At 45.6% G+C, this 13578-nt stretch overlaps 1 pseudogene; it reads left to right on the top strand.

Moving 5' to 3' along the window:
* Nucleotides 1–13578, top strand: part of LOC124020494 — a 72643-nt pseudogene that overhangs the window by 49750 nt on the left and 9315 nt on the right.

Here is a 13578-nt window from a genome sequence, read left to right as displayed (position 1 = left end):
AGGGGCCCGAATACTTTCGTAAGGCACTGTACACATGTTTAGCATATGTTATTGCGGGTGTAGCTAAATGCTTGTGTTTCTAGCTCCGACAGTGCTCATAACAGTTTCACAACATATACCCAAAATACACGTACATCTAAGTAAGGAATGTATTAAGAATATATACATATGTCAGAGTGGCATTGGACTAAGATACAATGGCACAGAATAGAATACATTATATACATATGATATGGGTGATGCAATATTTGCACATAATTAAAGTGACTAAAATAACGTACAATAATTTACCTTCTGGATGATAGCGGGGTAAGCAGACAGTGGCTCGTGTGGTTGATATCCTTGATTATCTTTTTGGCCTTCCTATGGCATCGGGGGCTGTTGGTGTCCTGGAGGGCGGGATGTTTGCGTTGGGCAGACCGCACCACCCTCTGGAGAGCTTTTTTTATATTTTTTATTTATTTCACCTTTATTTAACCAGGTAGGCAAGTTGAGAACAAGTTCTCATTTACAATTGTGACCTGGCCAAGATAAAGCAAAGCAGTTCGACAGATACAACGACACAGAGTTACAGATGGAGTAAAACAAACATACAGTCAATAATACAGTATAAACAAGTCTATATACAATGTGAGCAAATGAGGTGAGACGGGAGGTAAAGGCAAAAAAGGCCATGGTGGCAAAGTAAATACAATATAGCAAGTAAAACACTGGAATGGTAGTTTTGCAATAGAAGAATGTGCAAAGTAGAAATAAAAATAATGGGGTGCAAAGGAGCAAAATAAATAAATAAATTAAATACAGTTGGGAAAGAGGTAGTTGTTTGGGCTAAATTATAGGTGGGCTATGTACAGGTGCAGTAATCTGTAAGATGCTCTGACAGTTGGTGCTTAAAGCTAGTGAGGGAGATAAGTGTTTCCAGTTTCAGAGATTTTTGCAGTTCGTTCCAGTCACTGGCAGCAGAGAACTGGAAGGAGAGGCGGCCAAAGAAAGAATTGGTTTTGGGGGTGACCAGAGAGATATACCTGCTGGAGCGTGTGCTACAGGTGGGAGATGCTATGGTGACCAGCGAGCTGAGATAAGGGGGGACTTTACCTAGCAGGGTCTTGTAGATGACATGGAGCCAGTGGGTTTGGCGACGAGTATGAAGCGAGGGCCAGCCAACGAGAGCGTACAGGTCGCAATGGTGGGTAGTATATGGGGCTTTGGTGACAAAACGGATTGCACTGTGATAGACTGCATCCAATTTGTTGAGTAGGGTATTGGAGGCTATTTTGTAAATGACATCGCCAAAGTCGAGGATTGGTAGGATGGTCAGTTTTACAAGGGTATGTTTGGCAGCATGAGTGAAGGATGCTTTGTTGCGAAATAGGAAGCCAATTCTAGATTTAACTTTGGATTGGAGATGTTTGATATGGGTCTGGAAGGAGAGTTTACAGTCTAACCAGACACCTAAGTATTTGTAGTTGTCCACGTATTCTAAGTCAGAGCCGTCCGGAGTAGTGATGTTGGACAGGCGGGTAGGTGCAGGTAGCGATCGGTTGAAGAGCATGGATTTAGTTTTACTTGTATTTAAGAGCAATTGGATGCCACGGAAGGAGAGTTGTATGGCATTGAAGCTTGCCTGGAGGGTTGTTAACACAGTGTCCAAAGAAGGGCCGGAAGTATACAGAATGGTGTCGTCTGCGTAGAGGTGGATCAGGGACTCACCAGCAGCAAGAGCGACCTCATTGATGTATACAGAGAAGAGAGTCGGTCCAAGAATTGAACCCTGTGGCACCCCCATAGAGACTGCCAGAGGTCCGGACAGCAGACCCTCCGATTTGACACACTGAACTCTATCAGAGAAGTAGTTGGTGAACCAGGCGAGGCAATCATTTGAGAAACCAAGGCTGTCGAGTCTGCCGATGAGGATGTGGTGGTTGACAGAATCGAAAGCCTTGGCCAGATCAATGAATACGGCTGCACAGTAATGTTTCTTATCGATGGCGGTTAAGATATCGTTTAGGACCTTGAGCGTGGCTGAGGTGCACCCATGACCAGCTCTGAAACCAGATTGCATAGCAGAGAAGGTATGGTGAGATTCGAAATGGTCGGTAATCTGTTTGTTGACTTGGCTTTCGAAGACCTTAGAAAGGCATGGTAGGATAGATATAGGTCTGTAGCAGTTTGGGTCAAGCGTGTCCCCCCCTTTGAAGAGGGGGATGACCGCAGCTGCTTTCCAATCTTCGGGAATCTCAGACGACACGAAAGAGAGGTTGAACAGGCTAGTAATAGGGGTGGCAACAATTTCGGCAGATAATTTTAGAAAGAAAGGGTCCAGATTGTCTAGCCCGGCTGATTTGTAGGGGTCCAGATTTTTCAGCTCTTTCAGAACATCAGCTGAATGGATTTGGGAGAAGGAGAAATGGGGAAGGCTTGGGCGAGCTGCTGTTGGGGGTGCAGTGCTGTTGACCGGGGTAGGAGTAGCCAGGTGGAAAGCATGGCCAGCCGTAGAAAAATGCTTATTGAAATTCTCAATTATAGTGGATTTATCAGTGGTGACAGTGTTTCCTATCTTGTGGGCAGCTGGGAGGAGGTGTTCTTATTCTCCATGGACTTTACAGTGTCCCAGAACTTTTTTGAGTTAGTGTTGCAGGAAGCAAATTTCTGCTTGAAAAAGCTAGCCTTGGCTTTTCTAACTGCCTGTGTATAACGGTTTCTAGCTTCCCTGAATAGCTGCATATCACGGGGGCTGTTCGATGCTAATGCAGAACGCCATAGGATGTTTTTGTGTTGGTTAAGGGCAGTCAGTTCTGGGGAGAACCAAGGGCTATATCTGTTCCTGGTTCTAAATTTCTTGAATGGGGCATGTTTATTTAAGATGGTTAGGAAGGCATTTAAAAAAAATATCCAGGCATCTTCTACTGACGGGATGAGATCAATATCCTTCCAGGATACCCCGGCCAGGTCGATTAGAAAGGCCTGCTCACTGAAGTGTTTCAGGGAGCGTTTTACAGTGATGAGTGGAGGTCGTTTGACCGCTGACCCATTACGGATGCAGGCAATGAGGCAGTGATCGCTGAGATCTTGGTTGAAGACAGCAGAGGTGTATTTAGAGGGGAAGTTGGTTAGGATGATATCTATGAGGGTGCCCGTGTTTAAGGCTTTGGGGGGTACCTGGTAGGTTCATTGATAATTTGAGTGAGATTGAGGGCATCAAGTTTAGATTGTAGGATGGCTGGGGTGTTAAGCATGTTCCAGTTTAGGTCGCCTAGCAGCACGAGCTCTGAAGATAGATGGGGGGCAATCAGTTCACATATGGTGTCCAGAGCACAGCTGGGGGCAGAGGGTGGTCTATAGCAGGCGGCAACGGTGAGAGACTTGTTTTTAGAGAGGTGTATTTTTAGAAGTAGAAGTTCAAATTGTTTGGGTACAGACCTGGATAGTAGGACAGAACTCTGCAGGCTATCTTTGCAGTAGATTGCAACACCGCCCCCTTTGGCAGTTCTAGACTTGTTTTTAGAGAGGTGGATTTTTAGAAGTAGAAGTTCAAATTGTTTGGGTACAGACCTGGATAGTAGGACAGAACTCTGCAGGCTATCTTTGCAGTAGATTGCAACACCGCCCCCTTTGGCAGTTCTATCTTGTTGTAATTTGGAATTAAAATTTCAGAATTTTTGGTGGTCTTCCTAAGCCAGGATTCAGACACAGCTAGAACATCCGGGTTGGCAGAGTGTGCTAAAGCAGTGAATAGAACAAACTTAGGGAGGAGGCTTCTAATGTTAACATGCATGAAACCAAGGCTATTACGGTTACAGAAGTCATCAAAAGAGAACGCCTGGGGAATAGGAGTGGAGCTAGGCATTGCAGGGCCTGGATTCACCTCTACATCGCCAGAGGAACATAGGAGGAGAAGAATAAGGGTACTGCTAAAAGCAATAAGAATTGGTCGTCTATAACGTCTGGAACAGAGAGTAAAAGGAGGTTTCTGGGGGCGATAAAATAGCATCAAGGTATAATGTACAGACAAAGGTATGGTAGGATGTGAATACAGTGGAGGTAAACCTAGGTATTGAGTGATGAAGAAAGAGATATTGTCTCTAGAAACATCGTTGAAACCAGGAGATGTCATTGCATGTGTGGGTGGTGGAACTAATAAGTTGGATAATGTATAATGATCAGGACTAGAGGCTCTACAGTGAAATAAGCCAATAAACACTAACCAGAACAGCAATGGACAAGACATATTGACATTAAGGAGAGGCATCCTTAGTCGAGTGATCAAAAGAGTCCAGAGAGTGGAGTGGTTGGTTTCGGGGTCAAGGCGATTTAGACAGCTAGCCAGGACATCGGTAGCAAGCTAGCATAGGAAGGGGGTCTGTTGTTAGCCACCTCTTGCGTTCCGTCAGTAGATTAGTGGGGTTCCGTGTGGTAGAGGGGATTAATCCAAATCACACAACAACAAAAATAAAATAAAAACAATAGATATAGTTATATAGGCCCAAGAATAAACATAATAATAATAATAATAAAAATAAATAAATTGTCCGATTGTCTATTCTGAGAGCAGCCGGTAAGACAGCTAACGGTTAGCAGGCCGCAGATGGGCGTTCAGGTAACGTCGAGACAGAGGAGCCAGCCGGATCTCCTTCGGGTAGACAACGTCGGCAGTCCAGTTGTGAAGGCCCGGTGGGGCTCCGCGTAGGCAGTAAAACGGGTCCGGATAGGTGACTGCAGCCCAGGAGTGATTGACGGAGCTCAGGAGTGATTGACGGAGCTGGCTAGCTCCGGAGTAATTGATGTTTGCTCCGGAGATCGACGAAAGCAGATAGTCACACGGATAGCAGCTAGCTAGCTGTGAGATCCGGGAATGAGTGTCCAGAGAGCAGTTGAAATCCAAGGACATGGAGAGAAAAATTGGTCCGGTATGTTCCGTTCCGAGCCGCGCTGCGCCGTACAAAACTGGCGATAGATTTTCGAGCTAAAGGATAGCTGATGACCACAAACCGTGGTTAGCTGAATACTAACGATTTGCCAGTAAAGAAGCTAACTAGCTTCTGAACTAGCTTCTGATTAGCTTCTAGCTAGCTCCTGGCTAGCTTCTTGGAGTTTCTGGCTAGCTTCTGGCTAGCTTCTGATTAGCTTCTAGCTAGCTCCTGGCTAGCTTCTTGGAGTTTCTGGCTAGCTTCTGGCTAGCTTCTTGGAGGATTGCAGATTTGAGGTAAATAATACTTATTTATAAATATAAATTGGTGAGGCGGGTTGCAGGAGAGTGTTTTGAAGATGAGTTGATGGAAAATTAAAAAAATGTATGTCAAAAAAAGTTGTAAATATATATATATACAGGACACGACAAGACGAGGACAAAAGACGTCTGAACTGCTATGCCATCTCGGGCGAGCTCAAGTACTCCTCCGCGGTTGTAGGCGGTGCAGTTGCCATATCAGGCGTTGATACAGCCCAACAGGATGCTCCCAATTGTGCAACTGTAAACATTTGTGAGGGTTTTAGGTGTTAAGCCAAATTTATTTAGCCTCCTGAGGTTGAAGAGGCACTGTTGCACGTTCTTCACCACACTGTCTGTGTGGGTGGACAATTTCAGTTTGTCAGTGATGTGTACGCCGAGGAACTTGAAACTTTCCACCTTCTCCACTGTGGTCCCATCGATGTGGATAGGGGGGTGCTCCCTCTGCTGTGTCCTGAGGTCCACGATCATCTCCAGAGTTTTGTTAATGTTGAGTGAGAGGTTATTTTCCTGGCACCACACTCCCAGAGCCCTCACCTCACCCTGTAGACGGTCTTATCGTTGTTGATAATCAAGCCTACTACTGTTGTGTCATCAGCAAACTTGATGATTGAGTTGGAGGCGTGCTTGCCATGCAGTCATGGGGGAACAGGGAGTACAGGAGGGGGTTGAGCATGCACCCTTGCGGGGCCCCAGTGTTGAGGATCAGTGAAGAGGAGGTGTTGTTTCCTACCTTCACCACCTGGGGGTGACACATCACGAAGTCGAGGACCCAGTTGCACAGGGCGGGGTTCAAACCCAGGGCCTCGAGCTTGATGATGAGCTTGGAGGGTACTATGGTGTTGAATACTGAGCTATAGTCATTGAACAGCATTCTTACATACGTATGTATGCCTCTTGTCCAGATGGGTCAGTGCAGTGTGCAGGCGATTGAATCGTCTGTGGATCTATTGGGGCTATTCTGCCCTTGAGTTGCGTTCCCATGCAAAACTAGACAAATAGCTAACAACTAAGTCTTCAATAAAACTCCCAAGGCGTGACTTTTCTTGAATGACTATATTGAAAACGTTTATGTTGTGAAACTGCAAAATACAGAAAAGAATATACTTTAGTGTTCAATTCACACCGACATACTGTAGCTGTACATTAAACATTTGAAGTTGCATAAATACAAAGCACGCGCTAAGGTACCATGCATCTGGCATGATGCCAAACCATATTGCTAATTGTTAACCATATGGTAATTGGCTCCTTTCATTACTCTAATAATGTATAACCATCTATGTAGAATAACAAAGCATATTACACTAGAAACAGTAACAAAACTACAGTATTGTATATTTTACAATTCGTTTGCATGACGCATGAGCAAAGTAATACAGCTAACGACATACATTAAAGGCATTGCAATTTGTGAGTAAATGCAACCAACATTAATATGTAAGCAACTCTATCAATAACAAGATTATCATCATTAGCTAAATGCTTGAATCGAACTTACAAACAAATATTTTTCCAAGGCTGAAGCGTGACAAGAAATAACTACATTGAAAGACCTGCAATGTAGCGTTGTTTGTAGCTGCTCTATGCGTGCAAAACAAATTCTGAACTTCCTGTTTGCGTCGTCTCTCTAAGTACCAGAAAGCGCCACTAGGGGGCAAATAACACAATTGAACACAATGAAAATCCAATTTACCATTGTAATAAAATAATCTGTTACCTTCTAACAGGATGGCAGCACAGGGGAGTTAAGGAATTTAAAGTGGGTTTAGGGTGACAGGTAAGGTAGATGTTATATGATCCTTGACTAGTCTCTCAAAGCACTTCATGATGACAGAGGTGAGTCATTTAGTTCAATTACCTTTGCTTTCTTAGGTACAGGGACAATGGTGGCCTTCTTGAAGCATGTGGGGACAACAGACTGGGATAGGGAGAGATTTAATATATCTGTAAGCACACCAGCCAGCTGGTCTGCGTATGCTCTGAGGACACAACTAGGGCTGGGCTGGCAGCCTTGCGAGGGTTGACGCGCTTAAATGTCTTACTCACGTTGGCCACAGAGAAGGAGAGCCCACAGTCCTTGATAGTGGGCAGTGTCGGTGGCAGTGTATTATCCTCAAAGCGAGCAAAGGTGTTCAGCCTGTCCGGAAGCAAGACGTCGGTGTCTGCGTCGTGGCTGGTTTTCCTTTTATAATCCGTGATTGTCTGTAGAACCAGCCACATGCGTCTCGTGTCTGAGCCGTTGAACTGGGACTCAACTTTGTCCCAATACCGACATTTAGCCTACTTGATTGCTTTGCGGGGGGAATAACTATGCTGTTTGTATTCTTTCATATTCCTAGTCTTCTGGGAATGCGGCAGTCCGCATGATCAAAACAATCTTGAAGCGTGGATTCCAATTGGTCAGACCAGCATTGAATAGTCCTTACCACGGGTGCTTCCTGGTTGATCTTCTGCCTATAGGAGGGGAGCAGCAAGAATCGTGGGCCGATTTGCCGAATGGAGGACGTAGGAGGGCCTTATATGCATTCTGGAAGGTAGTATAACAATGCTCGAGAGTTTTAGCAGCACCACTACAACAATCAATATGTTGATAGAATTTCAGGAGCCTTTTCCTCAAATTTGCTTCATTAAAATCCCCAGCTATCATAAATGCAGCCTCAATATATGTGGTTTCCAGTTTGCATAAAGTCCAGTGAAGTTCTTTGAGGGCCGTCGTGGTATAGGTTTTTGGGGGGGATATAGACCGCTGTGGCTATTATTTACGAAAATTATCTCGGGAGATAGTGCGGTCGGCAATTGATTGTGAGATATTCTAGATTGGGTGAACAGAAGGACTTGAGTTCCTGTATGTTCTCACAGTTACACCATAAGTTGTTAATCATAAAACATATACCTCCACCCTTCTGCTTCCCGGAGAGATGTTTGTTCTTGTCTGCGCGACATACTGAGAACCCAACTGGCTTTACAGAGTCAGACAGTATATCTTGAGAGAGTCATGTTTCCGTGAAGCAGAGTATATTACAATCCCTGGTGTCTCTCTGAAAAGCAACTCTCACCTTGAGCTCATCAACTTTATTATCCAGAGATTGGACATTAGCAAGTAAAATACTCGGGAGCGGTAGGTGGTGTGCACACTTCCTAAGTCGGACCAGAATACGTCCCTGAGTATCTCTCCTCCACCAGCGTTGTTTTGGGTCAGCCTCTGGAATAAGTTCAATTGCTCTGGGGAGAGTAAAAAAACGATCTGTTCCAGCGAAGTCGTAATGCTGGAAGTTCTAGTGAGTTACCTCCTCTCTAATATCCAATAGTTCTTCACGGCTGTATGTAACGACACAAAACAATTCCTGAGCTAATAACGTAAAAAAGAGCAGATAAACAAACAAAATACTGCAGCGTTTCCTAAGAACTAGTCGCGATGCTCCCATCTCCGTCGGCGTCATCGTCATCCCTCCACTTGAAGTCCTGACAAAATTCTTCCCAGGGGGCCAATGAGCCTGGTACCGCTTTAGTTTTTTTCCTTCTATGTAGTTTTTCCTTGCCACTGTGCTTCTGCTAGCTCTTTGTTGTCTTGGACAGACTACTGTAAAGCACTTTGTGACAAAGGCTTATCTCTTTCTTGCCCTCATCCTCTCTCTTCTCGCCCTCACTCTTTCACTTTGTCTCGGTTTCTCTCCTTCTCTTCTATCTCTCCCTGTATCTCAGGGGTAAAGGGGACAGTCCAGAGGTGCGTGCTCTATGTAAACTCATTGGAGCAGCTCTCCTGACCCTGCAGGCTAAGACCAACAGAGCGGTGGCAAACATGAGGCCTGCCAAACCAGCCATCACTCTGCAAGGCAAGATGGAGCAGGCCCTACGCTGGGTCAACAACCCTGGACAGGATGACAGGGGTGTGGGTGAGTGAGGGAGGGAGAAGGGGATGTGGGGAGAGGAGAGTGGAGAAGGCAGGGGAGAGGATAATACAGTATAGTGTCCATATTTATTTTGCACACCTCTTTGTGCATGTGTGTTTATGTTGGACTCTGTTTCTGCCATGCTGCCGTCTGAGTGCAGTGTGTGAGCGGCCACAGCACAACGTAGGTAACTACTTTTACAGAGAACTGAACCATAAAGCTGTTGTGCTGTATGTACAGTGAACTCATAAAAGTATTGGGACAGTGGCACATTTGTTGTTGTTTTGGCTCTGTATTCCAGCACTTTGGATTTGAAATTATACAATGACTGAGGTTAACGTGCAGACTGTCAACTTTATTGAGTGAACTGAACTAACATATTGAGTGAACTGTTTAGAAACTACTGCACTTTTTGCACATAGGCCCCAATTTTAGGGGGGACTATAAACGGTTCAGCCGATATGGATGAAACCCCAAAATGAAAGCTGGCAGTCTGTATTTTAACCTCAAAGTCACTGCATCATTTAAAATTCAAAGTGCTGGAGTACAGAGCCAAAACAACTAAATATTTGTCACTGTCCCAATACTTATGGAGCTCACTGTATATCGTTTTACTATACTAAAGTTGTACTATCATGTCATTAGAGACATGGCCATGAACTCTGAGTCGCATTAGTGCACACCGTCGCAAAACGTTTTGAAATGGGAAATGTTTTGCAACAAAGTATATCAAATCCAGTGTGTTACACATGCATTACTCTACCCTCAAGGTCAGGCAGCAATCCGGGGCTTGTTATCGGAGGGCCGCCGGTTGGCTGGAGGGCTGGGGGGGCCGTACCGGCAGGACATGATTGTTTTCTGCGATCGCAATGAGGCGCTGATGACATCACTGGCAGACATAGTGGGGAGGGGAGAGGCCGAAGTCCCGCAGGCTAAAGCTACTGCTTCACAACTACAGGAAAGTCTGAAGGTAACACACAACGCAGTGATGGGCCAAGATACAGGTAACTTCCAAAATAAAGGAAACACTTGAGTAAATGAGGGATACAAAGTATATTGAAAGCAGGTGCTTTCACACAGGTGTGGTTCCTGAGTTAATTAAGCAATTAACATCCCATCATGCTTAGGGTCATGTATAAAAATGCTCAGTTGCCCATTATTTTGGCTACCATGGCTAGAATAAGATATTTCAGTGACTTTGAAAGAGGAGTCTCAAAGGAGCATAAGGTTGTTTAAAGTGTTGGTGTGTGTCTCAGTCAACAGATCCCAACCCAATTGAACACTTCAGGGAGATTCTGGAGCGACACTTGAGACAGCTTTTCCCACCACAATCAATAAAACACCAAATTATGTAATTTCTTGTGAAAGAATGGTGTTGCATTCCTCCAGTAGAGGTCCATGCAGAATCTATTCCAAGGCACATTGAAGCTGTTGCAGTCCATGCCCTATGTGCTAACCACAGGATACCCGCATCATGTGCATAAATGTACACATACATGTTATTCAATCATTGCGCATCAACTAAAGAAGTACATCGAAAAAATCAAGAGAAAACTGCAAGACTCAATAGAAGACAAAACAAGGAACAAACCAAAAAAGACAGGCTTTTGAAAAATTTACTATTTTTCATAAAATTGTACAGTTATCTTAGCTAGCTGAATTGCTAGCAGAATTGTTTACTTGTTGCTAAGCAGTTGCTAGGGACTCTCCTGGAAGAAGCTAGCTAGCTTACAAAGAATAACAACAAAAAATATCTAGTTAACAGAAGAAAGGAAGACAAAATAAGGACAAAAGAAGGACAGAAGAAAAAGGAAAAGAGGACAACAAAGTGAAACAGTCAGCACTTCTATTGCAACTTCGTATTTCGTCGTCCTAACGTAGTCTACACTGCTATCTGCCCAGCAGCTAGCCAGCTAGCAAACGTCCACCGTCTACCGAATAGCAGCACTGTAGAAACTATTACACTCAACTGAACGACTTGATTAGTGTAGTGTTAGCTAGCTACATAGTTGTCTTTGCTGTCTTCGTATCCAAGATAATTGTGTAGTTTAGAGCGTGTAGTCTTAGAGTGATTATCTTAATTTACAGAGGTTAGCTAGCCAGCTATTTGTCGTCCTTAACGTAGGAGACACTGCTAGCTAGCCAACAGCTAGCCAACGTCTACTGAATAGAACTTCCGCACTCAACAACCCGGTCGCATTCCGCTTTGCTCCACAGGTAGTATCACATTTTTCATTTCATTTCTTTACAGCACAACGGTTTGATTTGTTTGATCGTAGCTAGCTACATAGCTAGCTACATAGCCGTCTGTGTATCAAAGATAATTGTGTAGTCTAGAGCGATTTTCTAGGTTAGCTAGCCAGCTATTGTCGTTCTTTTAACGCAACGTAACGTAATCAACACTGCTAGCTAGCCAGCTAGCCCCGAATAGCAGCACTGTAGAAACTATTACACTCAACGGAACGACTTGATTAGTGTAGTGTCAACAACGCAGCCACTGCCAGCTAGCCTACAAAGTCAACAACGCAGCCACTGCCAGCTAGCCTACTTCAGCAGTACTGTATCATTTTAATCATTTTAGTCAATAAGATTCTTGCTACGTAAGCTTAACTTTCTGAACATTCGAGACGTGTAGTCCACTTGTCATTCCAATCTCCTTGCATTAGCGTAGCCTCTTCTGTAGCCTGTCAACTATGTGTCTGTCTATCCCTGTTCTCTCCTCTCTGCACAGACCATACAAACGCTCCACACCGCGTGGCCGCTGCCACCCTAATCTGGTGGTCCCAGCGCGCACGACCCATGTGGAGTTCCAGGTCTCCGGTAGCCTCTGGAACTGCCGATCTGCGGCCAACAAGGCAGAGTTCATCTCAGCCTATGCCTCCCTCCAGTCCCTCGACTTCTTGGCACTGACAGAAACATGGATCACCACAGATAACACTGCTACTCCTACTGCTCTCTCTTCGTCCGCCCACGTGTTCTCGCACACCCCGAGAGCTTCTGGTCAGCGGGGTGGTGGCATCGGGATCCTTATCTCTCCCAAGTGGTCATTCTCTCTTTCTCCCCTTACCCATCTGTCTATCGCCTCCTTTGAATTTCATGCTGTCACAGTTACCAGCCCTTTCAAGCTTAACATCCTTATCATTTATCGCCCTCCAGGTTCCCTTGGAGAGTTCATCAATGAGCTTGATGCCTTGATAAGCTCCTTTCCTGAGGACGGCTCACCTCTCACAGTTCTGGGCCACTTTAACCTCCCCACGTCTACCTTTGACTCATTCCTCTCTGCCTCCTTCTTTCCACTCCTCTCCTCTTTTGACCTCACCCTCTCACCTTCCCCCCCTACTCACAAGGCAGGCAATACGCTCGACCTCATCTTTACTAGATGCTGTTCTTCCACTAACCTCATTGCAACTCCCCTCCAAGTCTCCGACCACTACCTTGTATCCTTTTCCCTCTCGCTCTCATCCAACACTTCCCACACTGCCCCTACTCGGATGGTATCGCGCCGTCCCAACCTTCGCTCTCTCTCCCCCGCTACTCTCTCCTCTTCCATCCTATCATCTCTTCCCTCTGCTCAAACCTTCTCCAACCTATCTCCTGATTCTGCCTCCTCAACCCTCCTCTCCTCCCTTTCTGCATCCTTTGACTCTCTATGTCCCCTATCTTCCAGGCCGGCTCGGTCCTCCCCTCCCGCTCCGTGGCTTGACGACTCATTGCGAGCTCACAGAACAGGGCTACGGGCAGCCGAGCGGAAATGGAGGAAAACTCGCCTCCCTGCGGACCTGGCATCCTTTCACTCCCTCCTCTCTACATTTTCCTCCTGTGTCTCTGCTGCTAAAGCCACTTTCTACCACTCTAAATTTCAAGCATCTGCCTCTATCCCTAGGAAGCTCTTTGCCACCTTCTCCTCCCTCCTGAATCCTCCCCCCCTCCTCCCTCTCTGCAGATGACTTCGTCAACCATTTTGAAAAGAAGGTCGACGACATCCGATCCTCGTTTGCTAAGTCAAACGACACCGCTGGTTCTGCTCACACTGCCCTACCCTGTGCTCTGACCTCTTTCTCCCCTCTCTCTCCAGATGAAATCTCGCGTCTTGTGACGGCCGGCCGCCCAACAACCTGCCCGCTCGACCCTATCCCCTCCTCTCTTCTCCAGACCATTTCCGGAGACCTTCTCCCTTACCTCACCTCGCTCATCAACTTATCCCTGACCGCTGGCTACGTCCCTTCCGTCTTCAAGAGAGCGAGAGTTGCACCCCTTCTGAAAAAACCTACACTCGATCCCTCCGATGTTAACAACTACAGACCAGTATCCCTTCTTTCTTTTCTCTCCAAAACTCTTGAACGTGCCGTCCTTGGTCAGCTCTCCCGCTATCTCTCTCAGAATGACCTTCTTGATCCAAATCAGTCAGGTTTCAAGACTAGTCATTCAACTGAGACTGCTCTTCTCTGTATCACGGAG

Source organism: Oncorhynchus gorbuscha, unplaced genomic scaffold (genome assembly GCF_021184085.1).
Source record: "Oncorhynchus gorbuscha isolate QuinsamMale2020 ecotype Even-year unplaced genomic scaffold, OgorEven_v1.0 Un_scaffold_838, whole genome shotgun sequence".
In the NCBI taxonomy this organism is placed as follows: domain Eukaryota; kingdom Metazoa; phylum Chordata; class Actinopteri; order Salmoniformes; family Salmonidae; genus Oncorhynchus; species Oncorhynchus gorbuscha.
Note: the sequence above shows the minus strand (reverse complement) of the source record. Positions and strands in the feature narration are given on the sequence as shown.